The sequence below is a fragment of the Rutilus rutilus genome (genome assembly GCF_951802725.1).
Source record: "Rutilus rutilus genome assembly, chromosome: 15".
Classification (NCBI taxonomy): domain Eukaryota; kingdom Metazoa; phylum Chordata; class Actinopteri; order Cypriniformes; family Leuciscidae; genus Rutilus; species Rutilus rutilus.
Window position 1 is genome coordinate 27,599,483 of NC_140220.1, and position 14,771 is coordinate 27,614,253.

Here is a 14,771-nt window from a genome sequence, read left to right on the forward strand (position 1 = left end):
AATAAGAGGACTTACTTATGGTCTTCCCATTGCCTTTAAAAGATCAAGATGATGCAACTTCCTGTTGAAAATGTGTCTTGTGGAGTATTCCAAGTTTTTCAGAGGGGGGAATGTGTTAGGGTAACAGGACTGAGTGAAAACCCGGGGACATGACTAAAATGTGTATTTTATCTAAAATATTAGATACAATATTTTTTTCTCATAAAAACAAACAAACATTTTAAATAGATTGGTTATAAAGTCACACAACAATCCCCATACTTAAGATTTCTGAAGGATTTTAATCATTATATTTCATGGCAAAGTTTAGAGACAGAGAGTGGCGACATGCAGAAAATGCTTTTTTTTGTGTGTGTGTTCTATGTAGTTTTTATTAATGTTTTTAATTATACATTTTTAAATTTGTAGTTAGCTTAATATGCAAGACATTTTGCTTAATAATAAAATGTATTTTAGAGTTAATTTTCATGCAATTTTATACATATGATGTTCTGGGGACAGAAATGTCACCCATTCGGTGGAATGGCTCACAACGCGAAAACGGCGTTTTCAAATTTATCCACTTTGGAGAGCGTTTGTTTTCAAAAAAGCTTTGTTTTCATTGATAAAAATGCCGTCTCAGTGTCGACGGAAGGCCAAAACTGAGAGAAAAATATACGTTTTCAAACAAAAACGTATTAGTGTGGACATGGCCTAGTGTCTTCAGTTTGTTCATTTGTGTGAGCCAATAGATTACAAGTCACCGTCATCAAGAGGAGGTGTGTGCTATATTGGACAACTCTCTCATCTTCCACGATCTTTACCATCACCTTCAATACAGTCAGATCTATTACCATCTAATTATCTTCACCAACTGCTATATTCTGAATTGCTTGCCTGTTTTTACAATCTGCTGCAGTAAAGTTTATTGATATTTCCACTAGCCATCCATCTGAGTCTGATATGTCATAACCACGAGACAAGCCACTATTAATTCCAAGGTGAAATTAAACTTGACCCATATTACTACTTTTATTTAATGTTTATTGCACTTATTCATCAGTGCATATTTTAAAGAAGAAATATTTCCTTCTGTGTAATCGTTAATCATAAATAATAAAAGTCGCATGAAACAAACCTGACCCATATCACTCAAAATATGAATTGATATTGTATGTTTACCATTGTAAATCAGAGTAAGGCAAGACCACAGATTTTACTACTGTAGCTCAATATTTGAATTTTGTACATATCAATGAAATACGTCTGCAGTTCATTTATATATGTATAATACTATTTTACAAATATTATGTTTGAAAACCCATTCATTAAAGCAGTGATTGCCATAATGTGATTTATAAACATCCAATCTCTTAAATGTCCTTTTGTCTTTGCAAACACTGAGTTGTTGTAACCTGCTGGTAATCGGATATACAGTGTGTGTGTTTTTTTTTGTTTTTTTGCCAATGTCCAAAATAACTAGAGTCCAAACTGAACCACTCAGTCTCATTGAACGTGCCATTTCATGTGTTTAAACCACACCTTGTGTTCTCAAAGAGTGTTGGACACATACTTAACATACCGTTCCATGTGTTGTATTTCTCCATGAACGTTTTAGTCTTGTGCAATAGCTTGTGTGAGAGGTCACTGATAAGAGGGGTTGTGGGAGACAGAGAGAGACCTTTCCACCTCTGCTGGACTGAGTTATCATTCACTCACCAATGAGGAGGACACTCGTGTGTGTGTGTGTGTGTGTGTGTGTGTGTGTGTGTGTGCATTTGGATTGGTGATCTGCATTCTGTCAGTTCTCAGACTGAGCTGAGGATTTGGACTCATTTCTCACATGTCTTAAACACAACTCTCCCTAGTTCTTATCCCTTCACGGTTTTCAAACTATATAGCCTACTAAGCTGTAAAAAAAAATAAAAAAAAATAATTGTGTTCACTTAATTGTGAATGACCTTAATTTATCTTTAAAAAGTGAAAGTATTAAACTACTTAAAGTAGCCTACTTGTATAATTTATAGTGAAAATGCAATACATTACATTATACATTAAATATTTATAACTAGAATATATCCAATTGTCATTCATCATTCAGAGAATTTTGGAATTTTTTCACCTTAATTTTAAGAATTCTTTTTTTTTTTATGTACTATGGGATGTTTTGACACTTCTATGTGTATTTACTGCATTATTTTTGTGTCATTTGTGTAAGCCTGGTGAGTTGTCAATATATATATATATATATATATATATTGTTTATGTGTTTATGTTGATATAACATTATTAGTTAATTATATACTGTATATAATTGTGTAAAATATACAGGTGCCAAAAACATCCTGTGAAATATTATATTAATATTGTTATTTAATATATTTTTACAATTTCTTTTTTTATTTTTTTTTATTGATTTTTATAGTGCACAACTCAATATTCACTTCTGTCATATTACTATAAATTAAAGATGAATTAGGATTACACTTCTGTATTATTTCTCTGCTATAACTGTGATGTAACCTAATTGCACGGCGTCTACACTAATATTAGTCTCTCTGTTTATCCCGAGGTTTACCGCAGTCCGCCGGATCCAAGCCGTATCCAGATCTGATGAAGGACCTGCGCCTGGACACGACAAGTTCAGTTCTCCCCTGTGAAGGCTTCCTTCCCTTCCCTTTACCTCTGTACAGATAAAAATGTTGTCAAAATGATTCCGGTTCACATGTATACACGGAAGCGACAAATTATGAATTTTTAAAGCCAGACAAGTAATTTGGTGAGGTCAATTTGTAAAGAAAGACAACACGCTTGCGCACATATATTCAAAGGCGCATACTCATAGACTAAACACGTAATTTGCATGTGCACGCAGTCAGCGTTTTCACAGATTTGCGTTTTTGAAGTTTACACGGAGATAATAATGTTTTAAAAAAAAATGTCAATGCTTGTGCTGTTCTTGTGCGAATGAGCGGGCTGGAGAGAATTAAGGGTTTTCTTTTAGAACGTTGTCATGTAAGCGGCCCAGCCCTTAAGTTAATAATGATCTTTGCAATGGAGGTGAATCAATCAAAATGAACTTTAGCTGGACAATAACTTTATTCTAGAGCTGCTGTAAAGGCAAAACAATCTATGTGACTTAAATTTCCTATTATCACTGTAAAGCTGTTTTGAAATCTATATTGTTAAAAGCACTATATAAATGAAGGTGACTTGACTTGCACTATAGCAAAGAGTTTCTGCAGGATTTAATGCACTGCCCTGCATGCTTTTAAGGAGGGCTGGGGGGATTCGCAGCATGATTGTACAATTACAACTCACCAGACCGTTTACTAGTTTGCAGCCCAGGGCGCTTTCCGTGATTGAGGTGTGGCTGATTGCCGATGGGTGTAATGTGAATCTCTATGAGATGCACAACAAAGACACTGCCCTGTTCACCAGCTGCTGATCGCCCAGCCTGCATGGTCATTCCTGGGAAATTGATGTTTCAGGCTAGCCTGGGTGCCAGCCCGAACCCCGCCCACAACATTTTTTGGTCGGGAAGTTCGGTCTGGACTCGATCCATTGAGGAGTAATTATGCTCGGCTCCTAGAAGGCCGAGCCAATCAAATTGCCAGGGCGGGCTTTAATCGATGATGGACAGATGGTCTGCGGTTACGTCACCAAAGAGCGCTTGATTTGAATTAGTTTACAACAAAGACGACTGCAGCTGGAGAATTGAGATTTCACGAGTTCACATTTACAAATAAGTCAGATAGAATAAATGCGTAGGCTGAGATGTCATGAGTTCACACAAATAAGTAAGATAGAATAAATGCGTATATGACGTGCTGTCCGAGAGGGCTGTGGGCTCGGTAGCCATACTCCCCCCGTGTTCCTGGTTGTGAGAGAACAAGACAAGAGTGAGGATTCGGGGTGGTGGAGGGACCGAGGGATGCTGAAAAACTGTCAAGGAGTGTTAGGTAAGTTGACAGAGTGAATATGCTTCCTCGGTAACGTTAGACATGGTATTGTTTGATGACAAGTTGATATTGGATTCATTATTTGTACGTGCTCCTCCCGAACTTTGTTTATGAAACATCATGTGTAGATTCCGCCATCGCGTCTGTTATAGAAGATATCGACAGCGCATTCATTTTAAAAGAGGAACAGAGAGCCGCGCCCGCGACATTTTGTTGGTTGAAAATATGAATGAAGGACATGCGTCATTTACTCCGTTGCTCTGATTGGTTGTAGGTCTATCCAATTGAGTGCAGAGGTTTTTTTTTCCCTAGTTCGGTTGAGACACGCCCCATAATCAAATCTCTATGGAGCGGTATCAGATTCTGACTAGAATATGAGTATGACGAAGTCAGGCTAGTTTCAGGCGGTCCATGACCTGGAATGCTCACAAATGCAGTTCAAGCCCCGCTGCTCCGTTATAGTGAGCTGCCATGCGAAAAGAGTATTTTAAAGCAACAAAAGCTCCATTATGTTATGAAACACAAATAGTAATGGTACTTTTAAAATTGTAATAATGAATCACAATATTACTGATTTAACTTTATTACGGATTTTTTTTTTTTTTTTTATCAAATAAATGCAGCCTTGGTGAGCATACGAGACTTATTAGCATTGTTGGGTAAGTTACTCTAAAAAAAGTAATTAATTACTAGCTACTAATTACATCTTCAATGGTCTTATTATATTACTGTACGAATTGATCTCTCTAAAAAGTAATGCATTACTTATTACTAATTACTTTCTAAATCCCATTTCAACCTCGACCAATTGAACAATATAAGGATACATGAACCTGCTCTTTTAATTCTTTCAAATAAAATTGCATCAGTTATTCTTAAACTGACTAAATTATTTAAAGGGAGAAGGTTACTTTAAAAACATACATTTTTATCATTAAATGTAACATTTTGATGTTATATCCACATTGTTTTATGTAGAATTGTTCTATAGTCTATACAATAATCAATATAATTACATCAGAAGTAGCTAACTATAATTAAATTGCAGAAAGTTTTTGAGTAATCCCTTACTTTTCAAGGCAAAGGTGATTCAATTACTGTAATTAATGCATTACACCAAAAACTGCTTATTAGGAGACAAAAATATTTAAAAAATCCAAAATAGTGGATGTAATAAATTGGTTTGCTCAAATATCATTTGTATTTTCTTACTCTATACTATTTTGTTACACCTAAATTGACTTTCAGCAGTATCTCTTCAGATTTTCCCCTCAAATTCAACCCCCTCTTTACATATTAGTAAACCTCTGAGGCTCATGAAGATGGGGCCATCTGGAGGGATGGCCATGGACTGGTGGGGAAGCACATTTACTCTCTCCCTACAGCTGTCGCTCTGCCCCACACCCCCTTGCTGGACATCCCACCCTGGAGAAATCATTCATCTGCCTTCTCCATCCCTCTGAAGCGCAACATTCAATGATGAGTACGGCAAGATTTGGTTACACCCAGCATATGGTTATTTTCTTTTAAATCTCAAAAACAGATGCTTAATTGATGAAATTAATTGGAATAAATGTATAGAATGTTTGTACTCTCTAGCACACACTGGATCTGTCCATTAAAGGGGACTTATTCTGTCCATTTTACAAGATGTAATATAAGTCTTAAAGGGGACATATCATGCTAAATCCACCTTTTTAGCCCTTAAATGCATTTTGTTGTGTATTTGGAGTGTTTAGAAGTACAGAAAAGTTGAAATTAGTCTCTTCAGGTGCTTGATATCTTTATGTTCTGTTTTGGTCATATTTTGCATCCTGTTCCGATTTTTCTATTCTCTATTACGTTTTTTTTAACAATAACGTCACAGTATTTGCAGCGGAACTGCCAAATAAGGACATCGACTCCTGGCCCAACACTTCGAGCAATCCGTCATATTTATTTCTCACTGCGATTTTGTAGTCCAAGCTCAAGGATGCAGAAGTTACGAGAGGGTAAGTCAAAATGTTCGGTTGTCGGATGTAGTAACCCACACGCTTCATTACACCGTCTCCCAGCATCAGAACCTCTTCGAAGTGCCTGGTTGAGTTTTATTTTTCACGGAAATGTACCCACATCTGTGGGTATTCTGGGTAAAATAATTTTTGTGTGCGTGAAGCACTTAATTTTTTTTGTCCCGACAAAGTCTTATTTGATCGGTGAGTAATGTAGATGAACTGCCATGCTTGTGACAGGGCGCATGTTTAACTGAAAAAACGAGCAGAGACCCGGTCGCGCGCGCGCGCGCGCACTCTCTCTTCGGACTCGGAGCCAGGCGAAAGTGTAAACAAGACTTCACCGTCTCCAAACTAGGCGCTGTTTTGCCATGTGTCTTGCTCTCTCTCCCTCACACGTATTAATCAAAATAAATCGACATGGTGGTAAAAGGTCGGAAGACCAAAGTTTCATGTGGAGCATTCGGAGATTTTTTTTTCCCTGAATTACCGTGTGAATTGTGCTAAATAAGTTGCCTTATCTTTTCTGAAAAGCGTTCCGGGCATTAAGCTGACATAAAACAACACTTTAATAAAACGAAAAAACTATCCAATGATGAAATGTTTTCTGTGTTGACACAAATCTTGGATGTCCATGTCCTAACTGCTGGGATAATCACACAGCGCGCATGACACGTCCAATTCGTGAACTAATGACTCCTTTGAACCGATTAATTTTAAATGAATGGTTAAAACAACTGATCTTTCCAACAGTGAACTCATGTGACGTCTGAATCGGTGTATAACTAATCAGTAACACTTAACGTGTGAATAAAAAGTTTCTGTGCCGCTAGATAATCGTGTCTCTGCTATCAAACTACAAAAATGGCCGAACGGGGTGGAGTTGAACCGAGTATCACCAGAGCCCGTCTACGGAGAGCCTTGGCACTTCCTATTAGCCCCATTGTATCGATCTTGGTTGCAGTTCCATTAGAATTCCACTGGAGGTGATCGCGGGCGAGTGCAGACTGAATGGGAGTCTATGGGGCTAGATGGCTAAATGTGTCTCTTTCACCCGATTGCCGTTGAGAAATCTCAGATTTTATTGTAGGTTTTGCAAGTTCAACATGGGTTATAGGTCGAAAGTTGAATGAACGAGTACTTATTTCTTTTCGATTTCTTACAGGTTGAGTTGTTGTTGCCCATAACACGCTAGCATTCTGCTAATGACGTCAGAAAGTCATTGACATTTTAAAAGACTTTTTAAACCAAATAAGTGGCTCTAAAAAATCTAACACCCAGCAATGTGTAATTTCTTGGCATCTCCTTTCGAATACAACATTCAAATTACTAGACAAAAAATTATATCCTGAGAAAAGTGGATTTTGAGGGTTTTTCGCCATAGACCTCCATTCATTCTGCACTCGCCTGCGAGCGCCCCCGCATGGACAGAGACGTGTTACTGCAGCCAGTCCAGAAACCGGAAGTAAGCAGAGAGTGCAAATTCTCTTCCTATTAGACATTCTCTGGTATCACCCATCACCTCTGCAACCTGGAGAGGGGGCGGGCTATGAAGTGTCTCATTTGCATTTAAAGAGACCGCACCAAAACAAGTTGCTCTCAGAAAAGGGGTAGAAAAGGGGCCCGTGGAGCTATAATAATGAGGAATTCAGACCCAAGCATTGCAGTTCCGCTTTATATAGACCACAAATGTATGATTTATATGTAAAAAGGAACGATTTAAAAGCATGATATGTCTCCTTTAAGTGTCCCCAGAATGTGTCTGTAAAGTTTCAGCTCAAAATACCCCACAGATCATTTATTATACCATGTATAATATGTGTTTGCTTTTTGTATCCTTAAAAGCAAATTAATTGCTGCTCCTCACACCGCTTTCCAGATACTCTGCTTGTTTTAAAGCCATATCATTCTAAACTTCTGATAAATCATTTTCTGAGCGCACACATCTGAAGTATGAGCACAGCCTAAGACGGCGCATCCCATGAGTATTAAACGAAGTTCTCTTTCATGTCTTATTGCACTTAAACTGTCAAAAACACACAAGGTTATGTCAAAAGTTCACAAACACAGTCGGTTATGTCCGTAAACAGTAAGTAAAGAAATTGCATTTGTATATTAGATCTGTGTATTAAAGTGAAAGCAGCATAAAATACAGTACCTACTGCTATGCTTTTAATATGAATCAAACAGCAAACGAAAAACAGAAAATCACTCACTGCTCTTGACTGAATTAACTTTAGCAGCTTTAATAAGTATACATTTCTTACTTGAATGCTGTTGTTAAATGCTCTGGTGAGGAGATAAAAATAGCGGACTGTGTACAGCTCACTCAGGGCTCAAAGTCTGTCAGCAGGCATGGGTGGAGCCTAAGCATTTGTGACGTCGAAAAAGCTACAATCCGCAAATGGCTTGTTCTGAGACACTGCTGCTTATGATATATGGCAAAAAAAAAAAAAAAAAGGAGTGGGTAGATTTTTACCATTTTAGGGTGGTTGTGTACACACACTGCTGACACACATTGATGTTCAAACACCATGTAAAAGTGTAATTTGCATAATGGGTCCCCTTTAAGGAAAGTCCCATCCTTCCCGATGCCCAGTTCCCCACATACAAGATCTAGGGCCTATTTTAAAGATATAAGCACAAGGGTCTAACGGCGTGTTCGAATCCACTTTTGCTAGTTTAACAACAGGAAAAATGGTCGGTTGTCCCTATTCTTTTGTAGGGTATAGTAGCCTAATTGGTGTGTTTTGGGCGTAATGTGCAACAAACCAATCAGAGTCTCATCTCCCATTCCCTTTAAAAAGCCAGTTGCGCTCGCGTCCATGGTGGATTGCTATGTATTTACATTGGCAGAATTTGCAAGCGGAAAGACTGAACGCTTCTCCAGGGAGGAAACGGATCTGCTCATGCTTAAAGCGCGCAAGCAGACCATCTAAGGGACAAGCCGGATTCCATCATATATTGATGTACACAATAATAATCTTTTACATTGTAATCCTTTTACTTTTATTATTTGGCATGTTTGTGTGCTGCCCTGTGTGTGTAATAAGCTGAGTGTACATGCGTTGTGCAACCGCCTATAGGCGCATATTACTAATGCGCCCTTTAAAAAAAAAATTATAATATTGCGCCATTGACTTTAGACCAGGTTTCAGTTGGTTGATGGCGCAGTATATTTCAGTTGCCTCAAAATAGCAACGCACCAACAATGCGCCTGAACACACATCGGTTTCAGACCAGCACGCCCATGGGCACACAAATGGGCACAAATGTATTTGCTATTTAAACATGTGGCGAAGGACGTGAAAATGATAACTGCGTCAGGCTGAAACTAGCAAAAAACACTTGCGTCGTGCCGCATTGTGCAGGGTATATGACAGGGCCCCCAGACTTCCACACCTTCCACTGGAATGCTTTTTTTTTTTTTTTTTTTACAAATAAATTACAAAAAGCATATGCTCACTTAACTTATTTATAAAGACAAATGTACATATTGGGAATAGTGCTATTCATTTCTAATGGAGATCTGAATATCTTAAGGAAAAGTTCTCCCAAAAATGAAAATTCTGTCATAATTTTATGACTCTCATGACATCCAAAACCTGTATGCTGTTATTTTTCCCCATGGAAAATAGTCCATGTTCCCCAGAATGGTTTTGTGCTTTTTTGGAGCATGATGGCCCTTGGTCATTATGAACTATGACTCTAGGCCTATGGCAAGATCTCCATAATAATCCTTCTAAAATAGTTGCTTTACACAGAAAAATACAGAATATGGGTTTGAAAAGGCATATAATGACATAAGCATAATTTGGGAGAAATTCTGCTTCTGAAGACCAGCTCGTGTTTCTAAGCAACTTCCTTTCTCTATCAAGCTGTAATGAATTGTGCTTTATTGCACTCTTGTGGTCATATTGGGTACTGCATGACCTGGAATGTCTGTCACATACTGTAGCATGTTAAAGTGCTCCTATATTATGCTAAAGTTTAAAAGTTTAAACTTTTCATTTTTGGGTGAACTATCCCTTTAAGGACAAGTGGCAGCATGTTTACCATTAGGCACTGTCACTTAAGACCGGCACACATACACGCATATGACACGCACCCCATTTTCTCTCAAATATTTGCATCACTTTAGACAACCAACTGTGTTTATGTAAACCTTGTGTGTATTTGACAGTATTAACCCAATAAGACTCGAAAGATAACTTAGTCCAGTAACCAGGTGCTGTTTGAGAGGCCTTTAAGTGCATGTGCGCTCACAAAAGCCCATGTTAGAACAGCATCAACACGCAAATGAAAATTGTAACCGGCAAGGCTTTAAAACACATGCAAATAATGAACTTTTGTGAATTGCAGTATCCCGTGAGTGTAACTCGACCGTGATGTGAATGTACGTTGCATTGTGCAGTATGTTGGGACGGAGGCGCCAGAACTACAACGGATAGAATGCACTGTAGCACGACACTATACAACATTTCTTCTAAAGCAGATCGTGGAGACATTTTAATCGCCCACGATCAAAAATTGTTATATCGCACAGCCCTACCTCATTGGTTCTTGTGGAAGCTCAAACGTGCTGCGTAACACGAGAATAAACCTCATTGGTGCTCACACGTCAAGCTTACCACAACTGATGTGTGAGTTGATAAATGTTTATGTGAATAAAAGCCTAAATTTAATCTGTTCATCAAAGCGATCAGGTCTCTTCAGAGAATTTGGACAAAACAGCTCAATTCATTCATATGGATTAGTTTTGCGATCTCTTTATGAACATTTTCAAGCGTCAAAGTTTCAGTTGCGTAGCAGTCAATGAAGGGACAGAAATATCTCAATTTCATTCTGAGATCTTCATTTGTGTTCCGAAGATGAACGAAAGTCTTACAGGTTTGAAATGACATGAGGGTAAGAAATTGATGACAGAATTTTTGGGTGAACTAACCCTTTAAGTGAGTATGTAGCTGGAAGAACCAAACTAGAGAGAGAGAAATATTCCTATTTGTTTCAGAAAAGGGCAAGAGACTTAAAAATGTGTGGTGTTTTTTGTGTCTATTATCTACCAACTAAGTTATGGTTACACGATCTTTACAGATATGGAGGATTTAACCATCAGTATCTTATCAATAAGTAGCCTATAACACCATTTGCGAGCTAGCCGAATTCCCATCGTTACAACGTTATGAACACTTTCTTGATGGCAGCAGATTACTTTTAAGTATACAACTTTAAGTATCCTTTAATTTCATCTTGAACTAAATAAACAGTTAAAAACTGATTTCTAGTGAATATAGTGCGTCTGACTATTCTCTGGTGATTCGTTTGGTCTCCACATGATCTGAAAACATCTTATTTGCGAACTCTTGCTGTACATTTCTTCAACCACTAAGAGGCGCCATTTAGCAGCTACTGTTATAATTCAATCATTTACTCTTGTGCCCGGTTTCACAGACTAAAATGCATGTTGTTTGAGTTGTCTTAACTGAAACTGAACTTCCTCTAACATATCTTAAAATGTGTCAGTGCCATTGTTTTGTCTCAAGATGCACACCAGTAATGTTTTTTTTCTTCTCTAAGGCACATTTATAAAAGCAACGTAAATGTATTAATTAACTAAGGCCTATACCCACGGCTTAATCTAAGCCCTGTCTGTGAAACCAGGCCCTGGTGTTTTTACTATTATGCCACTTTTAATATTTCATAATATACAATGCAATATAAAATATTTTAACGTTTACATGTGTTCATGTAGCATGCTTCTTCTTTTTTTTTTTTTTTTTTTGCCCACATTATTAACTTAATGTCTTCCTTCCATTTTCATTTTACTTAGCTTATTTTCATGCTTTGTACTATGTCCACATTTGTAGACAGATCATAAGTTAATAGCTGTTTTTAGCTGTTTTGTCACAGCCCATGAAAACATTTATCTTATTATGCAGATGGCTACAATAGTTGAATATAATATCCAGGTTATTTGCGTAGGAAAATGAAGAGTCATTTAACTAACATATAATGAGGCTGGGTCAGTTAGATAATGTTATAACCATTGAAAAGGCTTGTATTACAAAGCTGACCATCTCTTCTTATGAACAAATTAGCAAATGTTACAAGCACACAATTGATGAAAAGAAGGCTCAACAAATTTGTAGTTGTACAGCCTGAATCTTTCAATTTTTGGGTGCTCCCTTGAGTCCTTGTTGATGTTCAGATGACAACAATTGTTGTACAGGCAAATGTAGATGTAACCGTATTGTATAGTTTGTTGTTTGCATATGTGTTTAGACAGCATTCTTTCTTTTTTTCATGTATGAAGAATGACCACATTGTTAATATTAATTAACTGGAACCTCTTACTTCTATGGATAAAATATAGCTTTTAAATTAATAAAATGTTATACATATTAAATATTACTGTATTTAATAATGTCGCTTAATTTCTTACACAGCAAAACTAAGCACAGAAGATTTTAAACTGATGCTCAAGATGTAGGTGCTTTTATTGTTATAAAAGTTTTTTTTTATGATTATGCTAAATAAGATTGTTGTTCATGATCTATCAAATTTCTTCTAACCACTGTTCTGCCTGTTTTCATATGTCCTAAAATGAACATCAGATTTCGCATTTGAAGACATAAATCAGTTTTCATGGTTTCAAAGTTTTTTTCGCCATGGTTTTGTTTTTATATATTGTGTTTTTCTTCAGTGTACCGTATCGCCGTTCTCCACAGGTTAAGAGACAGAAAATGGTTGTTGAGTGAATTTATTGAGTTTATTTATTGAATGAGTTATTTTACCATATGCATGTGACTGTGGGTAACTGCGGAGGCATACCTGCTTATAAACTCTCGAACTATGAAATAACTGTCTTTAAAAATGACAGATATTTTTGCAGCTTAATACTGTTCTCCCTTGGACTGTTTATGAGAACATAAGCTGGATATTAAAAGTCATATTCACACACCAACACCATGTCAATGGAGTTGAAAAAGTGAGGTAAAAAATCCAAGCGCAAACACTCTTTACTGCAATCGATATAGCATCACCTGCCCTTGGGCAAGTAAACATATTGCTTATATACCTTGACTTGCTTTTGGTAGTTGGGATATTATAAATAATAAAAAAAGAAACATTCAAATTAACACTCAAAAAAACTGTTCCGGTGAGGAGTCTACAGGCCAAAAATGAAAAGGTGTCAGACCATACGACATCATCTTCCCAAATGGCTTTTCACACTGGAATATGTGCATCATAGAGGATTGAAAGTGTCTTCATAATGCATGCTGACATTTGTACCGTTGATGACAGAGGCAACAAAATATTGACACTGGATAAATCAGATTTTTTTGACAAAGTGTCATGAGATGAGTCCGTGAATGTAAGGCATGCTATGAGATTGACAGTATATTATCATGAACACATCAATGATTTATATTTTTATCTGTAATCTGTCATGACTCCCAATATAGGGCTTATATTTTTTTTAAAGGAGGAAATCTCATCACTGTTGACCAGGAATGGCCTTACCATTTCAGAGATACTCTGACCCAGTCGCATTCCCATAACAATTTGGCCCTTGTCAAAGTCATTCAGATCTTTATTCCTTCCCATTTCTCCTGCATCCAACACATTGTTTACGAGAACTGATTGAATGCTTGCCATCTAATCTACCCAGACCTTAATATGTGGCCTTAAGAGAATATCTATGATGTTCGCTTCACCCATGACTGGTCATAATGTTTTGGCTCATCAGTGTTCATGTAAAAAAACACTATATGGACAAAAGTATTGGGACACACCTCTTAATTATTGAATTCAGGTTTTTCAATCAGACCCATTGCCACAGGTGTATAAAATCCAGCACCTAACCATGCAGTCTGCATTTACAAAGTTTTGTGGAAAAAATGGGTCGTTCTATACAGCTCAGTGAATTCAAGCATGGTATGCACATCATTATTTTTTTTATTCATGTGCCCTTGTAATTTTTAATCAAAATAACTTACCCTCCCTCTTGCAGTGACATATCTTGTCTTCTCTGATGACGTGTTTAATGGTCACATGAGATCACACTTATGGCAAACCACAATAATCCAATCATCCAGTCAATTTCTGATGGAAATAAAGTCCTGTCCTACTGAACCTTTTTTATTGTTCAAGAAGCCGTTTCACCTTGATATGCATCACAATAGGCAAGAAAAGACTATCACAACTTTTAGTGATCGCTATGACCCCTTAAAGGGTGCCTAGTATGCAAAATTCACTTGAGCATAAATTTGTGTTGGCAGTGTACACAACCACCCTATAATGATAAAAATCCACCAAGTGCTTTTTTTTAAATCCCCATAAATCATAAGCACTGTCTCAGAACAAGCCGTTCACAGATTCTGGGCAAAGTGATGTCACTTTGTACAGGCCCCTCCCACGACTGCTGATGGACACTGCCGTTTTTAGACCCGCCCTGAGTGAGCTGTACACAGTCCGCCATTGTTTCAACGCCAGAGCAGTGGATTAATATTATTTTTGTAGGGAATGCGTCCCCTTATAAACATTTATGTTTGCGCAAAGTTGCTTTGTGAATGAGGGTCAATACAAATACAAAACAGATTTTGCTAAAAAGATATCCCACTCAAGGATGGATCAGTGCAAAATGTTTATGATCCAGCTTACAGTCTCCGGAGTGATAGGCCTAACGTTACTGGTCACGGCAGTAATGAAAGAGAGAGCGCGCATTTTATTACAGTTCATCAGAGTTGTTTTACGTAAATAAAGTTTACCAGTTTATTAAGCACCCCCGAAAAGACATAAAGTCTGTATATATTTGCGAACTGTTAGTTGTAACGAG